The sequence below is a fragment of the Eriocheir sinensis genome, unplaced genomic scaffold (genome assembly GCF_024679095.1).
Source record: "Eriocheir sinensis breed Jianghai 21 unplaced genomic scaffold, ASM2467909v1 Scaffold656, whole genome shotgun sequence".
Lineage (NCBI taxonomy): Eukaryota > Metazoa > Arthropoda > Malacostraca > Decapoda > Varunidae > Eriocheir > Eriocheir sinensis.
In genome coordinates, this window is record NW_026112005.1 from 38,182 (window position 1) to 64,950 (window position 26,769).

At 42.9% G+C, this 26,769-nt stretch overlaps 1 protein-coding gene and 1 long non-coding RNA gene across 19 annotated transcripts in view; one reads left to right on the forward strand and one right to left on the reverse strand.

Annotated features, from left to right (window-relative positions):
• The window catches only part of LOC126993702 (coronin-7-like), a 133,701-nt gene that overhangs the window by 35,246 nt on the left and 71,686 nt on the right, over positions 1-26,769 (forward strand). The window lies entirely within an intron of this gene.
• LOC126993705 (uncharacterized) lies at positions 20,445-26,638 on the reverse strand. The gene is made up of 4 exons (XR_007748188.1): positions 24,240-26,638; positions 22,227-22,311; positions 21,331-21,402; positions 20,445-20,915 (listed from the first exon to the last, which is right to left on the reverse strand). It is a non-coding gene; the product is annotated as an uncharacterized LOC126993705 (long non-coding RNA).

Genomic DNA, 26,769 nt, shown 5'->3' on the forward strand with positions numbered 1-26,769 from the left:
CCAGACCTCATGAAATACCTCCCGGAGGTCGTTCTCAACTGGGAGGTCGTTCTCACAACACCGGGCCCGGGCTGGTGATCAAAACAACAGCCTGGCCTGCTGCCTGGCAGGACTGCCGCTTTCAAGAAAACTCTCATCTCAACAAAAGGCAAGTAATTCTGATTCTGTTGTAAGTCAAGCTTAGCATTTGTTCATTCTAGTGACGGAGAAGTTATAAGTAGATGCCAAGACATGGCTGAAGAATCTTACTGGACAAAAAGGAGGCGACTGAAATTGCATATGTCAGCACATGTAGATTTCCTTCAAAATTCCTCAGTAAACCAAATTGTTGACTTGTATGACACTAACCAACAGTTATCTCTGAGTCGTGTGCTCACAGTTCAGAAAGTGAAGTGTTGAGTAATGATCATTATGAAGCTGCAAGAATCTCTAATGTAGGTTTTTAATGTGGAACGCCAGCACTCCTCGGGCGGGCAGCCGGGTGGCCCTTCTACGGAGGCGAGGTGGACCCGTGGGGTCATCCTCGCTTAGGGCCACCCCTCCGTGGTCAAGTCGGCCAGTCGGCTGCTCGCGTGTCAGCTACAGGTGTCTGCTGGGCGCCTGCCCAGAGAGCCCGTGCCTCCGTCGCTGCTCGCCGGCTCTTACTCGTGGCTGTGGCGCAGTGGAGGTTTTCCACACCCGCCGCACGCCAGCGGCAGGTTCCCTCGACGGGCCGTCGCACAGACAAAGGCCCGTTCCCCTTCTTAAGGGTAAATCCTTGAAAAAGTAGGTTTTAAGAAAGCCTAAGATCAATGTCTGGACAGAGATTGTTATTCCTCCTGTTTTCGATAGCTCAGAAAGCAGCGAGATTAATGTATATGAAACTGATACTCATGACAGTGTCGCAGAAATGATAATCATCCTCGTACGGGAAGGAAGGATTTTGAGGTGTGACTAGGGAGCCGAACAAGCAGTTTTCTTGAGTTTCTGAAAAGAGTGGGATATAGTCTGAGTGTACATATTATTTACTTTAAACTAGTTTATGGTGAGTATATGAGTGATGGCTATTTGTGTATGATTGTGTGTGTTAGATTAGGTATAACATTTTTCTTTATTATTTCAGATTGCACATTCTTGTGTGAGAGGGGGTGCTGACCTCCCAAGACACAGTGAGGTGCATTCTTGAGTATGGTGATGAACTCCCTTGGCTATGCAATACAATTGGTGTGGCAAAGGAGAGAAACAGCTTGGCATCTTGAAGTTGAAGGACACCATTATCAGTAAGTATAATAGTCAAATTAGCTTGAATCTATCTATCAATTCTATTCTCTCTTACACCTGCCTTCCCCCTAGGGGTGGCCACTGCAAGCCTCCACATCTCCCTGTCCATACACTCCCTCCTTGCTTGCTCCAGCCCTCCTCATCCACCAGCAATGCTCTCACACATGGTCTCCTTCATCCTATCCACCCATCTTCCAAGCTGCCTTCCTCTCCTATTACAACCCTCAACTTCACACATACACTTTTTTACAAACTCATCACGCTTCATGCTTTCAACATGGCCAAACCACCTCAATGTATTCCTCCTCACCCATTCCACCACCCCACACTACACTCCACCTGCATGGGTTCCCATACCACACCTTTCATACACACTCATTATTCACACCCTCCCACCTTGACACAATTCACATGCCCCTCTCAGGTAGCTCATATCCACAGCACACTCTTGACTGCTGTGCCCTGCTCCATGTCCAGGTCTTTGACCCATATGTCAGTGTTGGAAGGAGAATGCTATTCCTCTGACCCAGCGAGCTTTCCTATCTGGATCTGGAGAATAATGCGCAGGGCACCTGTATAGGTGCAAAACACATATATGAAACCTATCATTAGCTTTCTCCAGATCCATGAAAGCTGCAAACAATTTTTACTCTTTCCCAAGTACTCTTCTACTATCATTTTAATTGCAAATATTTGAGCCACACAACTGTTACCCTTCTTAAACCCTCCTTGCTGCTCACTGATCTTCCCTTCAGTAACCTCCATCAACTTCTCTGTCAAGATTTTTCCATACACTTTTCCTGGCACACTAAGCAACAGGGGTGTGGAGCCGGCTACTTTTGGCCGGAGTCGGAGTCGGTAAAAATACCCCCAATTCCGACTCCCAAACATAATCACTTATCGTGTAATGCAGTTGTGAGGTTTTTTTCTTTTACATTATCTAGATGTTGTCTATATAGAGTACCTGTAATTTTGATGTAAATACATGTAAGAAAAAGGACCTCAAGAGAGTCTAGCGGCACTACAGCATCTAAAAAAAAAAATAAATAAATAAAAAAAATGCAATAGAGGGGAGGGGCGGTCGGAGTCACGCTTTAAAATTTCCCGGAGTCGGAGTCGGAAAATTTCAACTCTGACTCCACACCCCTGCTAAGCAAACTAAACCCCCTATAATTATTACATTAATTTTTTCTACCTTGTCCTTTGTGAAAAGAGACAATAATTGCTTTCCTCCAGTCATCTGGTACTTCTCCCTGTCTCCATGCAAGCTCACATATCAAGGACATCCATTCTACCACTGCTTCTCCTCTATATTTTAACATTTCACCAATTATTCCATCTATACCTGCAGATCTGCCACACTTTAGCTTGGCTATTGCTTTCCCTATCCTCCTCTCTATCAATTTCTATGTTTATACACTCGCTTTCTACCTGTTTCCACATCCATATTTGTCACTATTGCTTCACTTGTAGTCATCTCAATACTCAAGGAATATATCTGAGTGCTGTTTCTTTCATGTGATATATCAGTAATATTTATATACTGTTATTACTATATAAGCCTTGTTAGGATGGTAGTACAAAAGTAAAGTGTAGGTCAGGGAACCAAACCCTGCAGGTTTCAGAAACTGACTATACTTATTACTTAATAAGGGGAGAAATAGGAACTAATGAAAATAATCATTTTGACAGAAAGTGTGTGCAAGCATCCAGACTATAGGCATTCAACAGCAGCCTCTGTCGAAATCATTATGAAAGAATGGTTCCGCACAGCCAGAGACCGTGATGGAGGGCGACGAAGGAGAGATCGAAGTGCTCCAGACCACTAAAAACAGTGTGAACACACAGAAATAATACTGAGGCTTTGCAGGTCGCACCTTATGAGTGTTAGGTATGCATGCAACACATAACATAGGTATCCTGTTAATAACTGAACTATGGAAATGTTTGCAATTTCTACTACCTCACCTACATACCTGTGTGAATACTTGAAATACCTCAGTCATTAGTACAAATAGACTATAGTCTATTCACTTCCTGATTCCTACCCAAGCCAGTAAGAACATGTCACTGTATGTAAGAGGAAGGGAGGAGGAGACCACACTGCCAACTCTCCCACACCTACCAACCGGACACCTGCCTCTCCTCTCTCCCACAGTGACGTGCATAATGACCACAAAACCTCCTTTTCCTTCTTATCGTATTTTACTTAAAATCTGAGGGTACCATTGTGTTCAGGAGAGTTTTTTGTACAAGAACATATGTTTTCTTCCGAATTTAGCTTAAAAAATATCTAAAGGGCTAAATATCTAAAAGGACAAGTTTCTGCTTTGATGTCCAGACATTATACAGGTAACTCTCGATTTATCGAGTTTGGTTTACGCGTTTTTTAAATAACGCGGGGTCCAAAATCAAATAAATGTTTAATTTGCGTTTTTTTTCACTTATACACGATATTTTATGGAGTGGCCACCAGATGTCTCACGCAGCTGGACTCACATGCAGCCACACAGCCGAGCTCAGTTCTTCCCGCGCCACTTGAACAACAATACAGTACCCACGCTGCCACACTATCAACAATAGGGGTGGGCAGGTACCAGTACCAGTACCGGTACTAACGGTACCAGCTATATGATGCGGTACTGGTACCAGACTGCTCAGTACCGGTACCAATACTAGCCAGTCGCTCATGGTGTCCCTCATTTCTTCCTCACATGCGTGAGGCTGAGACTGAGTGCTAAGTGGATATCTCGGTGATCTGGATATTGTCTCTCTCTCTCTCTCTCTCTCTCTCTCTCTCTCTCTCTCTCTCTCTCTCTCTCTCACTTAATGAAGTGAATATTTATTTTCGATAGAAACCTACCTCTTGTTTGATTTACATTGTTTTTGATTTACGACCTCTTCAAGGACACAATACGTAAATCGAGAGTTACTATAAGAAGCATTATGCATCATGTTGAGTTACTGACATATATATAGTAATATATGACATGTACCTTGCCCTAGTCAGAACTTTAACTCTGTAAGAGCCACTCAGTTGCCAAGAGTTTGGGAACAAAATTTCCTGTGATAATATTTTTTGCAATTGTATGTTTAAGCTGATTTTGTGGTGACCTGATGTTTAAGAATAATACTCAAATTTCTAGATAGATAGATAGAATTTTTAATCCCTGTACACTTAAATGTTGGACTTAAAAACTTCCATTTTTTCTGAGCTACAAAGCTGTGTCAAGTGTCTGGCATCTGAGGGCCGCCTCCTTGTAAAGGTAACATTGGCCCTATATACTATAAATAGACTGACAAATTTCTACATCTGAGGTAGGGTAAGGTTTTGTATATCACAGAATTGTATTTCATTTGATTTACTCCTGTATTATTCTGGCATCATTAATTTTGTACCCCAGTCAAAGATAAATCTGTGCCACATTATATTTTTTATTATATTGTCACTATGAATTTATTACTCTGATGGAAATGTTATTAGGAATACATATTATATTCTCAGAGTTCTGAGGTATACAGTAGGGTAAGTAGGTTTTGTATTATCATAGAATTATATCATTTGATTTACTTCTGTATTATTCTGGCATCATTAATTTGTGCCCCAGTGAAACATATTTCTTGAGCTGCATTATGTACCGTCACAGAATGATTTATTACTCTGATGGAAATATTATCATTAGGAATACATGTTAAATTCTCAGAATCCAAATATACAGTTTTTTTAATTATGAGTACTCATGTTTTTGAGTTAGAACACTTATATATATATATATATATATATATATATATATATATATATATATATATATATATATATATATATATATATATATTTATACAACAAAGCTATATATTTTAGCTCAGATCATTTAGGGCCATATTAAGTCCCATCCGAAGATTCTGGTCCTAGTTATTCATCCTAAACTCTGAAGGACCCAAACTTCTCAGATTGACTTGTAATGTCTGACTAAATCAATTTCCAGGGACCAAACTTCTGGGTTTGACTTGTACATTATGCTCAATCTAGTTCCAAGTTATCAAAAACATTGTTGAGTTTATATGTATGGAGAATGCTATGAATTAATATATATACTGGTAGTTTCCTATATTTTGTTTTACTTGAACCTTTTAGTGTTTTGGACTGCATTCAGTTATAAGCGGTTTATGGCAACAATTACCACGTTGGCCCTCCGTATATATATATATATATATATATATATATATATATAATATTGTTTTTTTTGTCTTTAGGTATGCTAAAAGCATTACCATACATATTGTTTTTCAAGCAAAATCATAGTCATTTTGTGTAATGAAAAATTGGTTCCATAATTCAATAACTTGGTAATCGTGGATAGAATGTTTTTTTCGTGTCAACAGCGATAGGCTCCCAGGTCACTTACTTAGCTGACCTCACACGATGATTATAGAACGATTTTTTCACTTTGTTTCAGAGATTTGATTTCGTTCGTGACCGCATGCCCAAATTCACTCTTCCATGTGGGTCGTGATCGTCACCTCAAAGAAATGCATATTTTTTGGCCTGGGAGAGGGCTAGGCCACGACTCACAAGTTTGACGCTCTGACTCCATATGAAAGCGTATAGATGCGCATGGGAGCGTCCTTTCAATTCGCAATTAATTACGGAAATTTGGGTAAACGTTATCTGATTACATCAACGGGTATATGATTGAAACTGCTTTTAACGCGTGAAGACGTCAAGCTGAACGTACCTACAGGTTGGAGAACAGTAAGCGTCTGGCAACCTTCTTCAAGAAAGCGCTGAAGACTCATCTGTTATTCACTAAATCCTACGTGCACTTTACAAACGTGAGGATCAGGGTTGCAGTAAAGGGAAATAATTGAAACATATACTCCTATTTTCAAGGAATTACTTCACATACACACATATATCATCCACAGTCTTTTTCTGGATACTTTCTTGATTTGAAGCTGTCATTGTCATTTTTCTTGAGTTAATTTCAGTGGGAGGACATGTCCAAAATACGACATGATCATGGTTAGACTGTTAAGAGACTAGAGAAGTTGTGGTGTGGTGCTATTACATGGCTGGCTGGCTGGCTGCAGAAATATTGGTCAGTTCTTAGGACTGGCTCAGACAGCCAGCCAAGTTACTTATCACGATGTAATATGATACAAGGTTACCTCCAACATGTGTTTTAAACTAATGTAGACAATATTGAGGTTCACCGTTCATTTAATTATTTTCATTTATAAAAAATATATAAAAATCAATCTATATCAAAAATCTGATTTGAATTTTAAAAAATCTTTTTTTATTAAAAAATCAACAACTCCTGAGTGAGAGATTTAGGACAACTTTTAGGTGCTAATGTTTGTTGTAATGTTATGGCCCTGTGGAGCAAGCAAGCTGCAGTGACTGGGGTGCTGAAACCTCATCACTGGTGAATCTGAAACAGGTAAACTTGACATGGTAAGTAGCTTTGGGCAGGTATCTCAGGAATATTACCAAGCTGTAACCTCAGCCAGAAAAAGCTGGAAACAGGTAAACTTGAGCATGGGTAGTTTTGGTGTGATTCTATATTGTGTATCACTGCTGTCACCTCCAGCCATAAAAAAGCTTGAAACAGATAACTTGACATGCAAGTGGCTTTGAGTGTGATTCTGGAATATTACCAATCTGTCACCTCAGCCACAAAGCTTGAAACAGATAAACTTGACCATGGGTAGCAGGCGCTTTGGGTGATTCTGAATAATACCAATCTGTCACCCAGCCACAAAAAAGCTTCAAAACAGATGAAACTCTGACATGGTAAGGATTCGGGTGTTGTTAATGTAGGATTCTGAATAATACTAAGTTGTCACCTCAGCCATCAAAAAGCTTGGAAAACAGGTAAACTTGACATGGGTAAGCTTTGGGTGTGATTCTGGAATAATACCAAGCGTGTCATCCTCAATACACAAAAAGCTTGAAACAAATGAAGCACTTGATGGGTAAGCTTGGGTGTGATTCTGGAATATTACCAATCTGTCACCTCATTGCGTCAACAAAAAAGCTTGAAACAGGTAAACCTGACCATGGGTGTTTCTGGTTTGATTCTGGAATAATACCAATACTGTCACCTCAGCCACAAAAGCTTGAAACAGGTAAACTTGACATGGGTAAAGCCAAGTTGTTGATTCTGGAATATTACCAAGCTGTCACCTCAATTAAATCTTAAGAAGTACACTCACCTCTCTTTAACTTTACTCCCAGCCCCCTACTCCTGCCTAAGACAAAGCACTGGGGACCTGTGGGGAATCAGTTTGGGGTTTCAGAAGCCCAAATCACTGAAAATGGGCTTCCAAAATTTCCTTTAGAAAAATCCCTAAGCAGGGAAAATTCCCTGTCTCTAAAGTAGGGAAAGTCTTAACGCATACTCTTGTAGTCTATTCCAATATGCAAGACTAGCATTCGTCTGTTGACAAATGTCAGGCATGTCATTGGATGGTGGGCATAGTGCCCTAGCTGTAGTGCTGATTCTTGCACTGATGGCAAGTGTTCATATAATTCCACTTAGCCAGAGGGGCAATTACTTTGGCTGACTGGCAGTAAGGAGTGGCTTCCTGTTACGCTGGTCATGAGTTCAATCTCTCCACCGCAACTCTTTCCTTGTCTGGATTAATTCTTCTCGTAAGCGTTTCATTACACTGCATGAGATCGTGTTGGAGTAAAGAGAAAATTCTGTGTATTTCTTACCCCGCCTCCTCAACGCCCTCCCAATCCGTCCTGTGTCATGTAATTTCTGACGGGCCACGCCAGCTGTGTCAAACACATATTTGCAACTACTCCAACCGGAATTTACGATTTCTGCCCAGAACATGAGGGCTTTCGCCCTTCGACTTCTGACCAATCCTATAACCAGGGGCTGCACCTCCCTGGACCCCTTCTACACATGTATATATGCGATTTCCTTCTGTGAGGAGGTATTTCTCGTAATCTGAAGTTGCACTACCATCGCAGCCACTACCACAGGAGGCTGCACTTTCAATATTTTATCCCATATTTTCAATAATAAATAGTCCTTGAATTGGATTTTGAAAGTGTGTTCCATGTAGTTGATGAACATTTGTAGAAAAGATAATATGAATAGCTAGTGTTGTTTCCTTAAGGTAGGTACCAGAAGTATTTTTCATTGATTATAAGATGATGCATCTTGGAAGACGACCCTAATATTGGAGATAAATTGCAGAAAAAAAATTAAGTCATTCTCACACAAGAACAGCCTTCACCATATCCAGTGTGAAAGTGCCATAGGAAGCTTGGGAGGGCTGGAGCCCCCCAAATAATGAGCCAAGCCCCCTCAGCCTCTAATGTTGCTGCTAGAATTATGGTTACAGAACTCACTCTGATTTATTTAATCTATTGTTTCACCAGCTTTTTATCAATTAATCCTAGGAGGGCCAAACAGGCTTGGAACAGACATTTGATGCTAGCCATATAGACACATTTGCTGCCAATCACCAGAACAGGCGCATAGTTTTAAAAGTAACATCTTGATTTAAATCTTCTTGGAAGGCGTTTGCGATTTGGCTTAACTTTCTCTACTATTCTCCTCAGATTTTGTATTAATCCTTCATATAGAATCATATTTTCTTGCCATGTTAACCGCGTAGTACTTGGTTACATGTCTATATATTTTATTTCTTCACTTTGATGACATTTTGTGTAGAAGTCCCTCCACATTTTACCCAGCCCTCTCAGCCTCCCCAATGAAAAATTTCCTCACGCTTACCATTCTCGACAATATATCCATGAATTTATGTAAATTGCTTTCTTAAAACCCTACTCTATTGTCTCAGCACTACCACAAATGTTCCTGACAAATAGTGGTGTTTCAACTACTGCTGGTAAATACACACCCACCACTGAAACAGTGTGGGTCCCCTCGGACACGTAAAACATGGCGTGGCTTTTGTATGTAACGGAGCTATTGGTTTCTGTTTATTATTCATCACTTGTCCGATTTTATCCGTCTGATGGCGATGACATACTAGTTGGTGGTTAGTAAATATACTATACATATATAAACGATCCTAAGGCTTCCTGGTTCTATGTGAAAATAAGCCACCTGTACTTACATCGAAAGATCAAGAGCGGAATGGCTCACACTGGCTACTTCAGCCGCACAATAAACAACAGACGTTTGGGTCAACGTTTGGAAGCTTGTGGTTTGGCTCAGGAAGGCTTTATGGTATTGGAAATACTTCATGTACCAAGTAAGTACTGAGGTTTTTATCAAGCTATAAAAGGCTGAATTAAATGTGTTACTTAGGTTAACATCGGCAATGTGATAGTCAACATAAATCCACATCCCTATCGGTTCCCGAGCCAATATGACGGTGACCGGTCTGCTCACTTCCTGAGCCTGAACGTTGTTGCCACATAATACAAACATTCGTCTTGGAAGACGCACAAGTATTTTTCATGGTATTTTTAGGAAAAAAGTGTATGCCTTGTGTTTCTAAAATATGGTAATGGATTGAAATACTGGCATAGTACTAAAAACTATTCCTAACTCTGAACAGTTAGCTTCATCAATCCTTGTAGGAACCCATTGACATTTACTGGTGGAAGGCCAAATCACTGAAAAATGTAGCTTTGAAAATGTCCCTTAAAATCATAAATATATGGAAAATTCCCAGTCTAAAAGTAAGGAAAGAAGTCCCTAATGATACTCTTTGTAATTTCATTCCAATATAACCTACCAGTGTCTTGGCTAAGGCGCGTAGTCTGATGACTTAGTGTCGATAGCATAATTGGATGTATTTTCACTGTAGTGAACCCCCCAATTTCCCCACCCCATTCCAATCCGTGACATAATTGAGCAACTCTTTGGGAAATGTCAGTGTTTCATAAAACATATGGTACAATACTAGGATTAACTATCCATCCACTTCTTGTAAGTTGGATGGTGATAGATCATTGTTACCGAGTAGTTTGTAGGTACAAATGCAACAGATTTGCTTTGACAGCTGTCGCTATATGACCCGTTAGTGACCTGTAATCTTTATTGCTAATACGGTGATGTGTATCACTGGCCTCCATTTTACTTAAACTATGAAATGCGTACGCCACAAGTCGAACAATATCCGGTTGAGTTTTGACGTGACAAGTTTCATGTGACCGCTTATTCACAAAACGCAGATATGTCACACGCCCGGTGCATTATTCTCGATTCAATTTTGATAGTAATCGGTCCTTTGTTGCCTCTCTCTATCTTCTATCGATATTTCACGCTTGACTTCTGCTCTCTGAACTTGCTAACTGCATGCCTCCCCTCCTGCCCCGCTTTCTGCACTCGACTTTCTACTATGCTCATCCCTATAATGTTCAAAACTCCTTATGTGAAGAGCACCAGCATCTCTACCTTCATCCCTCACGCTGGTAAACTCGAATCTTCCTTCATCTGTATCCTGCCTACGACTTGAACTCTTCAAGAGGAGGGTATTAGGACACCCTCCTCCCAAAACTGATTCCATCTTCGGCCACCTCTTGATTCTTTTTAGAGCAGTGAGTAGCGGGCTTTTTTTTTATTAATGTTTCATTTTTTGTGCCCTTTGAGCTGTCTCCTATGTAAAAAAAAAATAACTCACATGCATACCATTAAAGAGGTTGAATAGTTATCAACACTTACCAAGAGGTGAAGTACAATGTTATTTTTGGGTGAGAGGAGTCAGACTCTGGTCCATCCATCATGGCAGTATGATGAAAACTGACTGAAGAAACATGCCTGACAAAATATGCTAAGCTTATGATTCAACCCGGCATAGTAATACATCCTGAATATAGTCAAGTAAAATTATAAAATGTCTCAAATACTTGCACCAGTTTATGTGCTTTGATATAGCGTAAGAAAATAACGTAGAACTCATAAAGACCGCTTATGTCCGGAATCGTAATGATCCGTATGTGCGCATGCCTGACTTGGGAACTATATAGTTTGTATGGTGCACTTTCTGCAAGGCGAGGCATGAGGCCTAGGTCTGCCTGCATAGAGTGGCCATTCGTGGAAAACAATAACAATGGACTTAGAAAATCCAAGCAACCCAACTTTATAATTAACGAGGGCTTGCCCCTCTGGTTTCTCCCTTTCCCAAGGTAAACGTGATCGCAGTAAATGCATTTTAATTAAAATTCTCTCAATGTGCTAATTTACTGCATTTAATATTGGTTTCAGGAGTGGTGCCCCAAGATTAACCCTGAAATAATACCAATCTGTCACCTCAGCCACAAAAGCTTAAAACAGGTAAACTTGATATGGGTAAGCTTGGGTGTGATTCTGAATATTACCAGCTGTCACCTCAGCCACAAAAAGCTTGAAACAGTTAAACTTGACAGCAGGTGGGTAAGCTTGGGTGTGATTCTTGAATAATACTAAGCTTGTACTTCAGCCGACAAAAAGCTTCTGAGAACAGGTAAACTTGTGAGTAAGCTAAATTCTTGAATATTACCGCCGTCACCCTGCCAGCCACAAAAAGTTTAAACAGGTAACTTGACATGCGTAAGTTTAAGTGATTCTGGAATATTACCAAGCTTTGTCACCTCAGCTTTACAGCAAAAGCTTGAAACAGGTAAACTTGATATGGGTGCTTGGGGTGTGATTCTGGAATAATACTCTGGGCTGTCACGGTTCTCAGCCACAAAAAGCTTGAAACAGGTAAACTTGATACGGGTGTTTGGGTGTGATTCTGGAATAATACCAAGCTGTCAATATTCTTCAGCTTCGCTAAAAAGCTTAAAACAGGTAAACTTATGGGTGGGGCTTGGGTGTGATTCTGGAATACCAAAGTTGTCACCCTCACACTAAAAAGCTTGAACAGGTAACTTGATATAAGCTTGGTGTGATTCGAAATACCGGCTGTCAAATTTCAGCCACAAAAGTTTGAAAACAGGTAAATCCTGATAAGGTAAGCTTGGGTGTGATTCTGAATAATACCAGCTTTGTCACCCTGTAGCCATAAAAAAGCTCAAAACAGGTAAACTTGACATGGGTAAGATTGGGGTGATTCTTAATACCAAGCCGTCACCCCAGCTACAAAAGCTTGAAACAGGTAACCTGGGTGTGATTCGAATACTACCAAGCTGTCACCTCAGACACAAAAAGTTTGAAATTATGGGTAAACTTGGGTGTGATTCTTGAACACATGACCCATCACCTGAACCTCCCCAAAAAGCTTGGAAATAGATAGCCTTGTAATACAAGCACTGAGATGGGCGTGGAGGCGTGGGGCACTGTGTGGGCGTGGGGCACAATGACGGGCGTGGGGGCACTGGGTGGGCGTGATAAGGCGTAGGGCATGGTGGTGGCAGACTCCGCAGAAGGTTAACTCCTTTGCTCTGTTTCCACTTCCCTGTTGATCTTGACCTTTTGATCTTGATGTCACAGGAGTCCAGAGAAGGGAGGTTGTTGGTTTTGCAATAGGCGGCCTTTATAGATTGATTGATAGTTTATTGTTGCGAATGTATACAACAAGGGAGAAGGAGGAACATGCCATCCCAACCCCAGGCAGGACAGAGTGTGATTATACTAACTATATTAATACATGTGTAGGTATAGCACCATGAAACTAAAAAAGTATCACAATGAGTAGGGAAGTGAAAGCATTAACAAGGAGTGGGGGCAGTACTCCCCCTGGACAATAAGACAATAAAATGTGGGGACGGAGAACATTATTTAGCCCAAGCACTAGATGAGGGAATGAATACAGAGATAGAGCAAAATACTAGTCTTTAAAGTGTGTAAAATACTGCAGAGATCATACCTTTGTTTCAGATAGCATTGCAGTAGTCTCAGGCTGCCAGCACACGCAGGCATCACCACCTTGGTGCAAACTGAGGGTGTTCTTTGAGGATAGCAGGGAGGACACCATGGTTTCAGGAGCCAACAAATTGTCTGGGGGCAGGTCAAGGCAGTCCAGCTGGCTTAAACTTAGCAATGAGAGGGCATTCCATGGACACCTTAGTGATGCAGTGTTGTGGCCCTCGGCTCATTGGCACAGAGCGTGCCAAAGCAGACACCAGGAGTTACTAACTCTCCCAGTAGTAGCCTCTACATATATAACAACCCTAGCTCTAAGGCTGCACTTGTTACCATTGATCATCCTGAGGGGCACTGTGTCGCCCATAAGGAGTAAACACAGCGCTGGGAGACACTAACATAGTGTGAGGTTGCTGGCGCTGCCATTGGTCACAGCAGTGTCTGGGTTGCAAGTGGTAGCATGCTATCACGTGAATAATGCCTAAGTCTACTTCTTAACATAGTTGAGCTAATATTATGGTCAAATATGCCAGGGGTCCACTGTGTCATCCTGAAGGGCACGTCGAGCAAGGCAGTCTGCCTTTTCATTGAGCTGATGCCCATGAGAGGGCACCCAGGTGAAGTGGACTGTGGCACCTGCAGGCCTCGGGTTACACGGTTGACGCCAGTCAGGCAATTTAGTTACAAGATCACAGTCGGCAGGAGGAGGCCATGAACCTGATCACATTTTTTTTACCTGCACACTCCCTGGAAAAATAATAGCCCACTATTGGGATAACAATGTAGTATAATGATCAATACTTACCACTACTTCTTGTAAATGACACCGGTCAGGGAAGAAAAATTAATGGACTTAATGCCTGTAATTTAAACAAACTAGTGGATGGATGTTCTACCAAACTTGACAAACATATGCCCAAGACATCCTTTAGACAGGATCATTGAGGTAAAGACACATAAAACTGTTTATCCTTTGGTTGATTGATAAACACAAACAATTTATATGGATAATGTACTGAAAGAGTAATGATAGAGGCTGGGAATTGAATATGAAAAAGAATGCAAAATAATTATAAAGAATGGTGAAAAAATGGCCGGAGGAGGTTATAGTGAGTTAAGTGCGCCGGGTCAATGTTACAGGTGTTATTAAGCATGGTACGTACGACGGTGCCGAGGAGAGACAAGAGAAAGGGCATCATTGCCAGCCCAATTGTTGTTGTGTAGTGCGGCCAGGACTATGCCTGATGAACGAGTCCTCCCATAACCTGCTTAGCCACTGGGGTACCTCTTTGGCCGACTTCCGGTATTATATATAAGTGTCATTAGACCCTTTGCTCCAGACTAGGTGGTCTGTCCTTAAAACTGAAGTGATTCTACATTAACCAAATGGTCTCCAAAACTTTGCAGATTTCAACTCTTAATTAATGTGAAGGCCTCTTTGTAAGCGGGCGCTTATAGAGCGGACGCGGCTCCTTCCTGCGTATCCTTTTCAGACGGCAGAAAACTGGCCGCCACCTGGCATTTAAGGGGAATAGGAGAAAGACAGGAAAGCAGTAATGGAAGGTCAGGGGAGAGCACGTAGGGCATCTGGAGGAAAGGAGAGACAGAATAGAGTTGATGGAGTGAAGGAGATAAAGAAGAAATGAAAGACCAAAATTAAGATAGATGTGAGTGAAAAGAGAAAAGGAGAGAAGATAAGTAAACACGGAGGAGAAGAGCATCAAAATTCTTCCTATAAACAAAGTTGAAAATAAAAGTGCAATGGTGAAAATGAACGCACAACAAATCATATTGAAACTGGGTTATGATACTGAATGAGCTTTTCTGGAGAGATGCGACATGGCGTGAAAACATGCATTGAACACTGTACCTTGGTTGCTATGCGGCCTGCAGATGACTCCAAGTGTTGATGTCCGCGGCGTGAAAGGTCTGAGAAATATGCACTGAACACTGTACCTTGTTGCCCATGGTACTGCAGGATGACTCCAAGCGTTGATGTCCATGGTGTGAAGGCTATAGAAAACGCATTGAACACTGTAATTTTGTTGCTATGCGGACCTGATGACCATGTTGACGTCTGCGGTGTGAAAGCTCCATAGAAAACATGCAATGAACACTGCAATTCTTTGCTGCTATGCGGCCCATAGATGACCCATGTTGACGTCCGGCGGCGTGTGAAAGGTTCAGAAAAAACGCATTGAACACTCCTGTACCTTTGCTGTTATGCGGGCCTGCAGATGACCCAAGCGTTGACGTCCGGCGTGCAGTGTCCATATAAAATATTTACTGAACACTGTACCCTTTGCTGCTATGGGTGGCCCGCAGATGACCCAAGCGTTGAGGTCCTGTCGATTTCTGAAATTCCTGTCCATTTTTACTAAATTCTTTAGCCTGTAAAGACGAGGCCTCTGAGCGATGGCTATCAAAACTGGAATGAAAAATGTACTCTTGGGGTGAATGAATGTACCAGAGTCTGGAAAGTTTCAAATAAAGAACAGACAACTCCACATTGAAGTGCGCAACGTTAATTTGCTTTTTAAAGTCAATGGCAGCTAATGATGTTTGATATTTTATGAGATATAAAATCCAATTACACAGTTTTTTTCTTACGCACGCCTATGTAGGTGATCAGCCTACGCACCACACTTCTTTGGGAAATAGCTTGTAGGCTGAAAACATCCATCACTATGTCGCCGTGATGTGGCCCTGTGTATTGTGTGTATTTAGCCCAAGTTTGTCCAATATTTCATTCAGATGTGAGTGCACGGAGCCAAGGGAAGTATATGGAAAAACGCTGGAGTCGCCTTACGTGACACTCTGTCCTTCACGGAACCCTGTATTCAGTATTTCCGCCTTGCGGGGTCACACTCGTCCTTCAGGGGTTACTGCAACCTCCTCAGCTGCGGAAACACTAAGAGTACGACAAGAAACATTATTCCCAACTGTTGGGAAACTCATATGAAAAACATTTGTCTTCAAATAATTTGGAAATTAAAATGTTTCCAAAGAGTTGGGAAACATTGCTTCCCAACAGTTTCCCTCTGAGCGGACCTTTTAAGATGCAGTTATGTCAGGTTTGATTTAGTGTGGCTGGCTTTGTTGAGTTCATTATTTTTTCGTGTATATTTAGTGAGTAGCCTATATAATGCATTTTCCCCAGATTGTAGTTTCTGTGTGAAGTCCCTCAATGTGTCCGCCCCGTCATCTCATCATGGCTGCTGTTTATTGTTTTACTGTAGCACTTGTCCCCCGCCAGCACAGCTTTTTGTGTCATGGTGCTCCCTACAGATGTGGCAACAGTTGTACAATAACACCATGTATTGCCTGGGCCAGGTTGGGAGGGCAGGTTCCGCCCTTCGCCTGTGTTGTATAACTGCAACAACAAACTGTCAGTCAGTCCTACAATATGTGGCGTTCTTCTTGCCCCAATCGGAAATAATAGTAAGTCTGAGGCTAAGCGTTCTGCAGCCTCCAGCCTTGAGTCGTTAAGTTCCTGAAGGGTGGGTCTTCTATTAAAAGAAGTTGAGTAATGCAGAGTGGAATCATCGGCGTAAGAATGGATAGGACAGTTCGTTTTGGAAAGAAGATCATCAATGAACAACAGAAAAAGAGTGGGAGATAGGACAGAACCCTGTGGGACACCACTGTTAATAGATTTAGGGGAAGAACAGTGACCGTCTACCACGGCAGAAATAGAACGGTCAGAAAGGAAACTGGAGATAAAGGTACAGAGAGAAGGATAGAAACCGTAGGAGGGTAGTTTAGAAGGCAAAGATTTGTGCCAGACCCTATCAAAAGCTTTTGATATGTCCAGCGCAATAGCAAAAGTTTCACCGAAACGGCTGAGAGGATGACCAAGAGTCAGTTAAGAAGGCTAGGAGATCACCAGTAGAACGCCCCTTGCGGAACCCATACTGGCGATCAGATAGAAGGTCAGAAGTGGAAAGGTGCTTTTGAATCTTCCGGTTAAGGATTGATTCAAAAGCTTTAGATAGACAAGAAAGTAAAGCTATAGGACGGTAGTTTGAGGGATTGGAGCGGTCACCCTTCTTAGGTACAGGCTGTATGAAGGCATACTTCCAGCAAGAAGGAAAGGTAGATGTTGACAGGCAGAGGCGAAAGAGTTTGACCAGGCAGGGTGACAGCACGGAGGCACAGTTTTTAAGGACAATAGGAGGCACTCCATCAGGTCCATAAGCCTTCTGAGGATTGAGGCCAGAGAGGGCATAGAAAACATCATTTTGAAGAATCTTTATAACAGGCATAAAGGAGTCAGAGGGGGGATGAGTAGGAGGAATATGCCCAGAATCGTCCAGAGTGGAGTTTTTAGAAAAAGTTTGAGAGAAGAGTTCAGCCTTAGAGATGGATGAGACGGCAGTGTTGCCGTCAGGACTGAGGAGTGGAGTGAAAGATGAAGAAGTGAAGTTGGAGATGTTTTTGGCTAGATGCCAGAAGTCACGGGAAGAGTTAGAGAAAGCAAGGTTTTGACATTTTCTATTAATGAAAGAATTTTTGGTTAGTCGGAGAATAGATTTGGCACGATTTCGGGCAGAAATGTAAAGTTCATAATTAGCATTAGTTTGAAGGCTCTGGTACCTTTTGTGAGCTACCTCTCTATCATTGACAGCACGAGAACAAGCGTGATTAAACCAAGGCTTTTTAGCGTGAGGAGTAGAGAAAGAACGAGGAATGTATGCCTCCATTCCAGAGACAATCACCTCTGTGATGCGCTGAGCACACACAGAGGGGTCTCTATCCTGGAAGCAATAATCATTCCACGGGAAATCGGAAAAGTACATCCTCAGGTCGTCCCACCGAGCTGAAGCAAAATGCCAGAAGTATCGCCTCTTCGGTGGGTCCAGAGGGTGTACAGGAGCGATAGGACAGGTATATATGTATATATATATATATATATATATATATATATATATATATATATATATATATATATATATATATATATATATATATATATGTATATATATATATATATAAACACACTAAACACTGTACGGGTTCAGCAAAGGAAGCAGCTCGAGGGCAAGGGCACAAAAAAATAAAACCAATTACAAATCACTGCTCCAATAAAGAGTTAAGAGGAGAGGACAATTTGTGGGTGTCCTGATCAATATTCTCCTCTTGAAATAGTGTGTTGTAGGCATGAGGAAAAACAGATGAAGGAAGATTGCTCCAGAGTTTACCAGTGTAAGGGCTGAAAGAGTGAAAATGCTGCTGGTTAACTATTGCATAAGGGATTTATTTGGACAATAAAGGGATGAGCTCCCACCAGGGGATGGCCACGGCAGACGAGTTTCTATCTCTCCAGACACTCCCTTGCTTTCTCAAAGCTTCAAGGACCTTTCACCCCTCTCCCTAACGTACTCTTGCACCCTATCTCCATTTCACTGGAGATTTTCTCCAACATTCCCTCCCTCTCACTCACATATCATAGACTCTTACTCTCCTCACTTCGCTCCATGTGACCAAACCACTTTAAAGTCTGCCCTTCACTTCTTCCCCTCATCCCCATGACCTATTCCAAAACGCTCATACACACTTGCATTACTCATTGCAGCCATTCTAGTCACACCACAAGCACTTCTCAAAAAACTCCTTTCCACTGCCTGCATTCTAGACCTATTGACTTTCATGTTTCACTTGCATATGTGAGGGTTGGTACTATTACTGTATTTCTCAAATCCCTCTTTACCTCCATGCTCAAACTTCTGCCATTCATGATACATCCCAAAGACTCTACCACCCTTCTTCCTTGCAATGCCCTTTCTCTTGTCTCTCCCTCCATACCCCAATGCTTGCACATAACTAATCCAAGGTATTTACACTCATCATTCAAAATTATTTTGCATTTTTTTTCACATAAAAATAATCATTCTCTACCTCAATTACCTTATCCCACCCATGAAACCAAATTAAATACATATTTGTACCTTTAGTTGCACATATGAGTCTGGTACGAGATGAAACGGGAGCAAATAACATCAGTACCAAAGGTCTTTACTAAATATCACAGTTGAGATGAACGAATAGACCCAAAACAGGGTTTGCATACAATGTATACAAAACCTACATCAATATTGCACATTAAATAGCTTGTCCTGTTTGAACAGTGTCCAGTAGCAGTGGCACAACTTACAAGTAACTGTGCCATGCATAGTTCTGACAATAGTGTGCATGATAAAAAGACTACCACAGCCTATCACAGGAGTTGCAGATATCACATGCAAATGTAACACAATATATTGACTAGGTGACATGAATGACACATATGTATATCACAGTGATTCCCAATATCACACATACATAATACATAAATATATTCAATGGCTATTTGTGTTTGTGACATGAACGACACACATGTATATCACAGTGATTATTCCAAAGCTTTTGACTTCACATTATAAAAATATAACAGTTCTCTTACTTATCCACATTATAAAAATATAACTGTTCCTCCTTCAAGGTGTAGGAGTTCTGTAGGCTTTGCTCGTCACCCGTCACTGACGGTGGGCTCGCCCAATGTGAAGGCATCGGGAAAGTCCACCGCACAGTTGGGTCTTTGGCTAGTCGGGGGATAAATCCCCTGGCTACCCAGGGTACGTCAATGGACCGTATTGGCTATCCGGCGGTGACTCGGAGACAGGTACTGTTTTGACTTAACTCGGTTCCTCTTTTCTATTTTGGAAAAAAATAATAATGGCTGTCGTTTGGAGCCTTATGTCCAAACGTAGTACCTGCTGTTAGAAATTAATGCATTTATGCTTTGCTGGTAAGGTTTAAGGTTTGCGTCTGTGTGGTGTGTGTGACCACTGAGGGCGAATGTGCATGGGCCACAGTCTCCTGAGCGGCCCAAACGGGCAAAACACAGCTTGGGAGGTTTCAGTATTTTTTGCCCAGCAGCTTAAAATGATTGAACTTGGTGTTGAATAATTGTTAGTTGAAGTACCTGTAGCTATTTTGACCTCTGGCCTTAAGATAAGAGATTTACAGACATCCTCTCCAGAGGGCGTCTGTAAACACTTATCTTAAGACCAGAGGTCAAAATAGCTACAACAATTATTTGACAGCAAGTTAAATCATTTTAAGCTACTGGAGAGCAAAATAAAGCCCTGGGTAAAAAAATACGAAACCTCCCAAGCTGTGTTTTGTCCGCTTGGGAGACTGCAGCCTGCGCACATTCCGCCTCACTGGTCACACACACCACACACAGACGCAAGCCTTAAAATCTGACCAGCAAAGGTAAATCCTTTTTTTTCTACCAGCAGGTACCACATTTGGCTCCAAACGACAGCCAGTATTATTTTTTCTGAAATAGAAAAAGGAACTGAGTTAAGTCAAAACAGTACTTGTCTCCAGTCGCCGGATAGCATCTGATCCATTGCAGAGACCTCAAGCTGTCAAACATGAGGTCTCTGCAGGCGGGTGCTGCAGATAAACATGCACATTACTGTGGCAGTTTACCTGCAGCACACCGTATAGCAGCTGCAATCTCCGAACCAGCGCGAGCAATCGCTTGCTCCAGCCTGTCGGTCATCCTCTCCACCGAAGTGTTGAGTGTCTTCTGCACTTCAAACATCTGCTCCAGTAGGTTAATGTCCTGTGCAGGATGTTGTGCAGTTCTCCGGTGGCTGGCTGGGCGGGTGGGAGTGTGGTTGGCTGGGCGGGCATAGGGGTGGTGGGTCGTTGAGGGCCTGGGCCTTGATGCCTGTCTTGGGGTGCCCATAAATGCCACATATAAATGGTCATTAAGGGCCGCAGGCATATCCACTGGTATAACCTCGGTGGTGGGCTGCACCTGCCTCCACTCCTCTTCCTCCTCCTCCTCTGCAGGTGTTGCAGCATCCTGGTATTCTGTAAGGAAATCACAACATATAAATGCTGTACAGCGGTATTATTAAACCATTGCTAAGTTCCTACACCCTCCCGGGAGCCTTGAGGAATCTATGCCTCCTAGTGCCTAGATACTAAATATCATAAATTAAATTAACATTTACTGTAGAATTAAGACTAAAAATATATAACAAGTATTAGGTCTATTTCAAATGTGAAACTTGCTCCTAACGTATTGTTTTTTAGGTTGTAAATGTATATTACAACAATATAACTAATGTGTATACATTTTGACTTTCTGGTGTACACTGTGTAGTTAACACAAGATAGTGTATGTGTAGTTAGTATTACACATAACAATATTCAATGGTTAATCGTTATCATTCAGTAAGAATCATATTTCTGATCATAACGCAAATATATTTTTATGTCTCACCCTGTGTCAGCGCCAATTGGTCCGGGTTTGGAATCCCACGATGGCCCATGATGGGTTTCTTCCCCTCCATTCCTGAAAGTGGTGTAACATGTAATTAGTATGCAGTACCTAAACTTTTCCCCAAACATGTTACTCCTTCTATCATCCTTCTGACTCCTTCCTAGCTGGGATGGAAATTTTTTGGGCTTAGCTCTGACTACAATAACCACTAGACCACGGAGGCTATAATCACATTTTCTTGCCACAGCGCTACCAAACCTAACACTGAGTATATAATCTGTTTTAGGCTTTCTTTCTAACACAACTTGTTCATATTGTAATTAAATGCATGCATAGCACTGTACAGCCTTATTTGATATGTACATTCTTTTACACAATTTCAAATATTAATTAGCTGACATAAAATCATGAAAATAATCTCAATTGGATTATCCAACTATTTGATTAAATTAATTTAAAGGTAGTAAATAGCTGACATGTGAGAGGAGGCGAGAGGTGTTGAGTGTGTGGCAAAGCGTGGGGTTGGGCTCACCCCGCACCCGCCAGTTTCTCGTGGAAATACTCTGCCATATCCTGCTCTATCTATAATATACACAGAACACTAAAGTAGCATGTGCACTGAAGTCTCATCAATCCCCCTTTTGTAGTGTGGCAATTTCCCTGATGGGCGAGCCTCCCATAATTCCTCTGCTACATCGCATACTATGTAAACGTGTTTTACCTCCCATCTAGAGATCTCAAAACTCTATGTAGCGCCTGACTCTTCCTATTCAACATGAACGCATTGCCTACTTACTATGGCAGTTTCCAGCAAGGTAGTCAGCTCTTCAACCAATATGTATTGTATTAGTAAACCACATTTTAGCTAGGCTGTACCAACTAGGGGAAATGCTTACCTTTTGTGTCTTCTTGAGGAAGGGGCAAGTGAGGCGCAGATGGTCACGTCACGTCCAGGGAGAGGAGTTGGAGCAACAGTTGGAGCTGGGAAGAGCAGGGCAGAGCTGGATGAGTTGGGGCTGGGAAGAGTAGGGTGTGTTGGGGCCTTGAAGGCAGGACAGGGCAGGGTGTGTTGAGCCTTGGAAGGGCAGGGCGGGGCAGGGTGTTGGGGCTTGGAAGGGCAGGGTGTGGCAGGGTGTCGGGGCTTGGAAGGGCAGGGTGTTGGGGCTTGGAAGGGCAGGGTGTGGCAGGGTGTTGGGGCTTGGAAGGGCAGGGTGGACCCAGAGCAGGGAGGGGCGGTAATCTCTGGTGAGGTCACTAGTCAGGTCAGTAGCTTGGAGGGTGAGTACAATAGTCTGGTCAGGTAGATTAAATTAGGACAGAAACAGTTTATACCTCACAGGGAAGTCAGGTCAACAGGTAATTACCCGAGATGGATGAACTTTTCCCCAGGGTAATAAAGGAATGTGAAACAGAGATAAATGGGCAGTTAACAGAAGTATTTAGGAAGTCACTAGACACAGAACATATTAACTCTAAATTACTTTATTCTACTTACAGCAATATAAATATAAATACTTATTTCACTTATATACATATAAGTCAATATATTTTATAACTAGTCTTTACTTAGTGCAATCAACACACATTCCAGCAGCGGCTTAATAGTTTTAGTGTTCAGAGTAACTACACAAATATGTATTCTGCTGGCGTGTTGGCACTTGTGGGGTTCCCTCCTCGTGGAACCCGTCTAGGTAAGACAGGGGTGGTGCCTGTTTCATGGAGGCAGGCACACTTTATTCCAATATTTAAGAAGGGAGACAAATCTTCTATGGAGAACTATAGGCCGATTAGTTTGACGTCAGTTATAGGTAAAATGATTGAGTCAATAATAGCTGATAGTATTAGGGACCATATAGACAGACATATTTTAATTCACGACTCACAGCGTGGGTTTACTAAAGGAAAGTCGTGCCTTACTAATCTTATATCCTTTTACAATAGAGTATACGGGCAGCTGACAATGATGAGAGCTATGATGTGGTTTATCTTGATTTTAGTAAGGCCTTCGATAAGGTACCTCACCAGAGACTGTTAAATAAAGTCAGGGCGGTAATAATTCAGGAGATGTGGGCTCTCGAATTTCCAGGCACAAACTATTTTTTTCTAGGTAAAATGTGGTGCTTTTTCAAGTGGAGATAGTCTTTTTTTCCGGAAACTATTAGGAAAGGGGCTATTTCAATTTTCTTGATCAAGTCACAATCCTAATATTTCCGGAAAAAAAACACCACAAATTACCCAGAAAAAAATAGTTTGTGCCTAACCTAACCTATCCTAACCTAACCTAACCAGCCCGAGGCCGTGGCACTGCTTCTGCGACAATCAGTCATGCGCGGTATGTGATAAAGGGAGGGTGTATGTCTCTCGGGGTCCAGGAATAATTTTTTTTTTATGTATTTTTATTTTTTTTATTTTTTATGGTTTCCGGAAGTGAACAGGGTCTACACTATATACTGATACAGAAATAATGCAGAAAACGTGAGTATTAACGGCGGTAGAGAGAGCCCATACCTCCTGAATATTATCCGTCAGGGCTCATGGGATAAGAGTGTCCAGTGTAGGCCACCCGGCCTCTTGCAGTTTCCCTATGTTCTTTTTATGTTGGGGATGGGAAGGGCTGGGTGTTGGGGCTTGGAAGGGCAGGGTGTGGCAGGGTGTTGGGGCTTGGAAGGGCAGGGTGTGGCAGGGTGTTGGGGCTTGGAAGGGCAGGGTGTGGCAGGGTGTTGGGGCTTGGAAGGGCAGGGTGTGGCAGGGTGTTGGGGCTTGGAAGGGCAGGGTGTTGGGGCTTGGAAGGGCAGGGTGTGGCAGGGTGTTGGGGCTTGGAAGGGCAGGGTGTGGCATCTGACTCCGACCAATATTTCATTAGTTTTCTACATTATGGCTAGTCTGTACGAACTAGGGGAAATACTTACTGTTTGCGTCTTCTTGAGGAAGGGCCAAGTGAGGCGCGGATGACTGGTGTGAGGAGTGGTCGGGTTCTACGAGGTCAGGTGTTGCCACTGCAACAGTCGGTGGAAGAATGGAAGGAAGTAGGGAAGCGTGGCTAGGCGGCCCCGCACCAAATGCCCAAGTTTCCATCGTTTGTTTACAAACACCTTCCTCGATCCTGATTGGCTGTCTTCTTTGTTTCAGTGATTTCCATTGGTTGCAATCACATCAGCTGGTGAGCTGCCGGCCCTCTACCGCCTCACTCATGAACCATATGGCTAACCCTTAGCACGCCGCGGCGACCGCGCTGTGCATCGCTGCGGAGGAGCATCCTAGCGGGGAGCAAACTCGCGACGCGACCCGTGACTTACAACCGTCTCCGGGGATAAGTTACCACCACCTTTGAGCATCCGGCGCCAGCACGGCAACCTCCTCTCCGGCCAATACTCACTAGTCTTCCCCATCTTAGCTTGGCTGTACGGACTTGAGGAAATACTGACTCGCGGTAGTTTTCGTCGCTGGCGCCGTTTTTTTTGCAATCACCTTCCTTGATCCTGATTGGCTGTCTTTTTTGTTTCAATGATTTCCATTGGTTGCAATCACATCACCTGGTGAGCTGCCCGCCCTCTACCGCCTCACTCGTGAACCATAGGGCTGACCCTCAACACCCCGCTGCGACCGCGCTGTGCATCGCTGCGGAGGACGGTCCTAGCGCGGAGCAAACTTAAGACGGCTTCACACCTGGCAATTCCTGGTCGGCAATACAGCCGCGACGATCTAGCGGCTAGACCAGCTCGTACCCTCGGGAGCAAGTACGTTCACGCGTGGGAGGAGAGGCCGGGAGCATCAAGACGTAGACTGCTAGTAAATGCAAGGGCATGAATTCATCCCAGACACCCCAAAAGGCTACTAGTACTACCATATATTAAAACCACAATGAGTTTGGTCCATCAGCTAATATTGTGGAAATACTTTAAGTAAGCGAGTTTTACCTTCAGTAGTATTGATTGATTGATTGTTCATTGTTGCATTTAACAACAAAGGAGAAGGGAGGAACATGCCATCCCAGGCATTAAATAGTGTGATTATATAATACACGAAAATAATCGTTCCTTACCTCCTTCGATGCCTCGCAAAGAGATCAACATTTCTCGTATGTTGCTGCCACTCTCTCAAACGTTGTTTTGCGCAGACTCAGCTTCTCACACGCTTATCTTGTGGCTCCCACAAGTATCTGTGCTGCCTCACTTCTTCTAGTAATGCCGCCTCGGCCTCCCGGCTCCAAATCTTGCTGTCTGTATCTGACATTTCTTGTTTTATTGGCGCCGAGCACATGTTGTACCCAGGCGGCAATACAAGACGGACGCGCAGAAGACTGCCGCGAGAAGGGCGCCGGACCCAGACCAAAAATGCCTGTACGAATGTGAATGTAAGAAACTACAGGTGGTCTGAGTCCCGCAGCAAAGTGTGTCAGATGTGTGACAGGGGTGTGGAGGAAGCTGTCGTGCATGTGATACTGGTGTGTGGGAGGCACCGGAGAGAAAGGACGGAGATGTGAGGGCGGCACTGAGTGAGGTGGGCTGCGGGGATGTGAATGGGAGGATTGCAAGGACAGAGAGGGAATGGATGCTGCTGCTGCTGGGCCTGAGTGATGAAGCAAATGATAGAATTATAGAAGCCATGAAGAGTTTTCTGGAAAAGATGTGCTGTGCAAGAAATAGGGAATTGGAAGATTTGTAATGGATATACTGCTTGTGTTGTTTTATTTTGACAGGTGTGTCGGTACGAAGGCCTGACTCTCCAACGGGTCACCTGTACAGCAAGAGCATTGCCGACAAGGAGTTGCAGGTGTAAAGCCTCGACGACGTGACCACCGACTTAATTACGACCGTCGCCGGGGCCAGGTTACCGCCACCTTGGAGCGTCCGGCCGCAAGACCCTCATGAAGACCCGATTGCTCCCCTCTTTGACCTTCAGAAATAGTTGATGTGAGAAGCGATGGTGTCCTAAACTACAGCCCCAAGACCCCAATCCCCCCGCCCTTCCTTGGAGCCAACTTGTCGAAGGAAGACTCGCTGGTTGTCGTGGCCGGCACGGCGTGGACGGCCTTCAGCTACTGGACCACCTCACCTCCTTAACGACCCTTAATTCATAGCACGAATAGAAAATGTGGAGTAAAAGAAGGAGAGAAACTTTATTACGACAAAAAAGCGACGTAACAGAAGTTCTTTAATGAGACCCGTTGAAAAGACTCACCCCACGCCCATGCAAGTGACTAATGTCGTACATCTTTAATCTAGTGTTGTACTTTGGACCCACTGCCTATGTAACCTATAATTGCGATGTGAATATATCAATACCCTTGAATTCATCGCTATTTTTACACTTTTTTAACCTTTTCTCCGATTTTGTTATGGTTTTCCAGAAGGTTTACAGGTTGCTATAAGATGTATAGTCGACGTATATGTAAACGCACAGTAGCTCATAAGATTGGAAGCTAAGAGGCATAGGCAT